Genomic DNA, 5,458 nt, shown 5'->3' with positions numbered 1-5,458 from the left:
AACACAAGTCCGGCTCGTGTACGCGATGAGCCCTTTCGGGGTGCTCGCGAGCTACTGTGCTATGTTTAAGTTCGTTCGGGGGTGGCGATCTTCCGTCGGTCGTCGGCAGAGGGGATGAAGACTTGCGCGGGCAGTCGACGGCTTCTGCTTCGTCGCGAAAGGTGGGGGCGGGTTCTGCGCACTGTCCACCCCCTTGAGCTCGGCTGGAGCACGATTCCCAGCCCTTCTGCACATCCCCCTCACTCACCTCAACCCCCGCCTCGGTTATCGGGGAGAAGGGGATACGCGGTTTCTGGGTGCACACCTAGAGGATTCTCTCTCTTTCCCAGTGTGTTGAGGTACGTGCTTCGTACACCTCTCTCGCTTATATCCACTCGCGTCTATATGTACATACATATATATATTACTACCCCCCTCCCCCCACCGTCCTTCGGGCTGACGCGTCGCGGTATATACGTGCTACCTGGTTCTCTTTGCCACCTTAGGAGCCCAAGCGACAATGGTCCCGACCTCGCGGATCTGCTCACTTCACAACTCGCGAGTTCTTTACGTAGCTGAATTTTCAAAGAAAAAGTGAAATTTTGGTTGGTTTAAATAGAAATAACTTTGCTTACAGCATATTTATATTTTTCTCCGTATAGAATTTCTGATAAGCGATAAGTGTGAAATGGAACTTCAAATAGACTTCGAAAGTCATTACGAATTCGATGTTGTGATGAAATACAGTGTACATAATTTCAAATGTATAAATAATTATTAACGCACGTGCATTAAATCTTTCATAAGACTCCTCGAAAATAAAATATGTATAGTAACTTGTTCGACAGTAAAAATTCTCAAGCTGTAAATTATATAACTAATAATAGACATTATTAATATTGCTCATCCTATTGCAATTAGATCCCTGAATTCGATATCTAAAAAATATGTTCGCAATATATCTTAACAATTACGAATTATATTTCAAACTAGTAAATTATCAATCTTTCTGATTACTTGTAAGACTTTAGGCCTTTAACTGCACAACGTTCGCCCTTTGGTACGCTTGTAAGGTTTACAGATAGGAGGAACCTACAACTGGAATTAGATAAACCCGAGCTCCTAGAGGTAGCGGAGGCAGAAGAAGAGCAGGATCAACGTCAGCGCTTAGCGGAGCTCCCTAGGATCCCAAGGAATGAGAGAGCTTCCCTTAAACCTTAAACCCTCCTCAGACCACGTAGCCGGGAGTTTAGAGCGACGAACTCTTGCTATGGACCGCGGTAGGAGGACGGCGGGAGTGCCCTCGTCCAAAATCAGAAGTTAAATCGCACCGACGGCTTAAGACATTATCACTTTTCTTTGCGGACCAATGCTCTTTTGAAACTGGCCTTCGATAGTGCAACTGAGTAAGGACGAGCCGAACAAGGGAAGAAGGGAACGCGACACAAGAAAAAGCTAAAATCCTTTTGAGTTAGGGATTAATGCCCTGGTTCACTTACCAATTATATGTCCCTTACGGTTTGTGGGGAATAATTAAAAAGTCTAATTCTAGTATGGGTGAGCAGCTTGGTAGATGTGGCTTAAATTTTTCCAAATCGACATCGTCGATATCATCAAAATCTCCATCAAACGTTGCTATAAATGTCTCTAATATATCTCAAAGTATCAAGTATTCCTTAATTTTTGCACATTATGTATGCACGTAACATTTTCCTGTTTGCGCGATGAGAAATTCTTATTACATCACCATGTTTTAATCTAAAACTTTATTACATCACGAAGTAAGAAGTTACATTAAGGAAATTATACCAACAACGTATATTTTTTCGTTATATCCACAAAAATTTAATTTTATTTATACAAATTAAATAAAAGGCTTGTAAAAGAAAATTTTAGCAATAAATGTAATATGGATCTTTGAATACGTTAATTTATACTGATTGTAATTAAGAGTCACACATAGACATAGTAGTAGACAGTTTCCAATATCTTTAAGCATAGCTGAATCTCTCAATAATTTGTACTGTTCAATTCGTCGAACAAGATTTATTAGATTTTTTTAAGGTATTTTTTAAGGTAGATGCCAGTAATTAAAAAAAATATGTACTCGTTAATTAATAATTTATAACCGTGGTGCGGTCATAAGAAGATAGTTAAACAGAACATGACGACGCGAGGCGGACGATGGTGCCTCCATTGCAAGGATTAGAGTATTAGGCGACGTCACGTCACTAAAGTCTAAAGGAAGCTCCTTGGAACTGTGCTCGGAGAGATAGCCCAAACTTGTGTTCTCTATCTTCCTGGCGGTTCTTCGGATTCTGTCTCTCGCTCTCTTCCTCTGACTCTCCCTTTTCTTCTCGCTGTCTTCTGTCGTTGTCTTATTCTAGCACCCTTCTCAATCTTACTTATTCCATTATATAGATACATACGTACAAATCTCTTCCTTCTCTCTCTCTCTCTCTCTCTCTCTCTCTCTTTCTCTCTCTCTCTCTCTCTCTCTCTCTCTCTCTCTCTCTCTCGTCCTCAATTCGCTTCTTCTTCTTTTTCATTTGATCTTTTTTAATTTTCTACTCAGTATCCTTCGTCATTGATATTCTTTTTAAATCCAAATTAAACAAACTACCGACGAACTACAATCTTTTAGTTGTTATATTGAAGATATAATGAATCAGATTGGCAACACTCCCAAAATATTGATGGTACTTTAGTCAGAAAGTATTGTAACATCTTTCAATATCAACCTACCAGATTAATGACGTGATCGAAAAAGTAAATTGTGAAAGAAAATTTACGGGCAATAAACGAGACTTGACAAAAATGACGACAATCTGAACATTCATCTCGTAAATATATCGATATGTAGCAGGTTCCTTTGCAATTGCGAAAATCACGCGTTGTAACTTCACCCCGAAGCCTGTCGGGGGGTGTTCCCGAGGAAAGGCAGTCATACGTCTTTTTCTCGCTAACGTACGAGGGTGGGCGAGATCGGTGCTAGGCGAGCGCCGGATAATTTAGGGGTCTCTCACGCGTGGATAATGGGGAACTTGGCTAATGCACCCCACTTGGCACCACGTGGATTCGCATGAATTTTGCGATTCGACCTTTGTGCCTCCCTCGTTCGCTGCCGCTAACGACTCGCGCATGAAAACGGCAATGAGTATACAGGACTTTATTGTTATAACTGAAGAAAGTTACATGACTTATCGCGGCTAAATTGATTTCAAGATGTTGAAATATTATGTTAACAAAAACCAAGTTTATTTAAAAGTCAGTATTTTAACGACTATCGCTATCCTACTTTATCCTCGCGACATGAGAATTAAATAAAATGATAAGTGTAGATGCATATTTTACAATTAACGTACTTTTTATTAACGACGCGAGTAGCGTCCTTCTTGAGTCGCGTCATCTCTATAAATCTCGTATGAAACTAACGGCATCGGAATTGGCTTTATTTCTGGACTGCTTCGAAATGCCTTTATTATTCGCTTTCTACAGCCCAGCGAGAAAAAGAGGGAGCGGGAATAAGTGAGAGAGAGAAGATTTTAAAGTGAATTCAGATCGTTGATATAGTAAGAGAAGAATGCTGTGACCGAGACAGCTGAGCTGTTTGGTTGGACATCATTTTGCCGTTCAGCTCAAGGGAATACTCCGTCGTATAACTACTAACTGTCCGTCCATTCGTCGAGCTTTCTCCTTCTACCTTTCTATTTTTTTCTTCGTCCCATGAGCATACCCTCGCTTACCGGCTGACGTCTTAAACCAATTTCAGTCGAATTCTGATCAAATATTTAGCACTGACCGGGCCAACGCTTTAAGTGGCTCTTCCATCGTTGGACTTTACTTTCTTCCAATAAATCCTTCATGTTCTTTCTAAAATTTCAGCAAATCAACAAATTTCGAACACAACTTTTCAAGAAAAAACTCATATTCAAATCTCGATAAATAAAACTTTTGGTAAAATAATATTTAAGATTGCTTTTAAAATGTTTTATTTGTAAACAATGAGGTTTAAAATTGTTTTACGTTGAGAGATGCAGTTATTACAAATTTATTTTGAATAATTTATTGTAAATCAGTTGTAGAGAGAGAGAGAGAGAGAGAGAGAGAGAGAGAGAGAGAGAGAGAGAGAGAGAGAGAAATGTATAAAAACTAAGAAAATAAGGCTGCGCGGTTGAAATATTTTGATAATTCCTATTCGTACACACAAAATGTATTCTGGAAACATTAAGTATCGCCGATCGAGGCGTTGATTAACGACCGAGGTGCAGATCAGCGATTCTAGCTTGAAGTCGAGGTCGCTTTTTTGTCCCTTTCGCCACACGGCAATACGTCACGCGTCCCGGTTTCGGGGTGTAATTAAAGAGAGCGCAGAACAGCATGACGCCTCGGGCCTGTCTGGAGGGGGTGTAAGAAGCGGGGCGAGGCGAGGGTACGCGCGGGATATAAGGGACGTGTTTTACCGAGGGATACTTACACACCATCCCCGCGCGGCACATATTTTCATATAACAAAACCATCTGCGTGCCGCGCATAACAAATTTCAACTGATTTATAGCGAGCCCGTTGGCGGTGGGAGGCCGCAAATTTTCGCAGTTACGCGAAAGCCGGCGACTGCGTCGTTACGAGAACGATATTCTCTTACGCCTCTCCGTTTCTAAAATTTCGTCTTTTCGAGTTTCGCCTCCTCACAAGGTTCCAAACTAGCTCGGTATGTGTACGTCTAGTCTAGTCCGTTAACGTGTAATTCGTATAATTTTCAAATCAAGTTCCCGGAAAATTTTTCCATAGCGTAGCTGACATCAAAAACGCGTCATCCTTCATCATATGCGAAAACGCGGAAGTATGATGGAGTTTGCAAAGTTCAGAGCCGTTTGAAGCTTCGCATTCTCAGCTATCCTCATCCCGAGAGCCAAGCGGCGGAGAAATTGAAAAGGACATCACGTCTCCCAGGGGTTTAATGCTGATATCCGCTGGAAAGGCGACCTTAAAGGGTTGCAAAGGGGGCGGCAAAGACGAGTATATATGGGGAAAGGGATAAAGGGAGCGAGAGGGCTGGTAAGAAGCGACTGTGTTCGGACCAACCGACGTCCGACCGTGCTATCGGATCGATAATGTCATAGTGACAAGTACCAGTATGAGTATGTGTGCTTCTTATACGTAGGACAAGGTTATTCGAGTTGGTTTGGAGATCTACATTGATGAATTTAATATGTATATAATTTATTACAAAACCTTATCTTTTTTACGTCCGATAAAACACATTCAAGAGTGCTTTTTTTTCTCGTATCTAATAATCATAGGACTGCAGTAACTATATATAGTTTCTTTTATTCCGCAATAATTTAATAATTACATATAAGTGAGTATGTATAAAAATCAATAGATAAGAAAGAAATGTTAATACACTGTTTTTTTTAACAATTCAATTAATTGCAGCGAATAAAAAGGTAGAGAGGAGATGCTTATAAAATATGTG

General features: G+C 40.6%; 1 protein-coding gene across 1 annotated transcript in view; it reads right to left on the bottom strand.

The window, feature by feature from the left end:
• Positions 1-5,458, bottom strand: part of LOC108746489 — a 344,212-nt gene that overhangs the window by 32,665 nt on the left and 306,089 nt on the right. The gene's annotated exons all lie outside the window — the stretch shown is intronic.

The sequence above is a fragment of the Trachymyrmex septentrionalis genome, unplaced genomic scaffold (assembly GCF_001594115.1).
Source record: "Trachymyrmex septentrionalis isolate Tsep2-gDNA-1 unplaced genomic scaffold, Tsep1.0 scaffold172, whole genome shotgun sequence".
NCBI lineage: Eukaryota > Metazoa > Arthropoda > Insecta > Hymenoptera > Formicidae > Trachymyrmex > Trachymyrmex septentrionalis.
The sequence above is the reverse complement of the archived record's forward strand: the minus strand, read 5'-3'. Positions and strand labels throughout refer to the sequence as shown.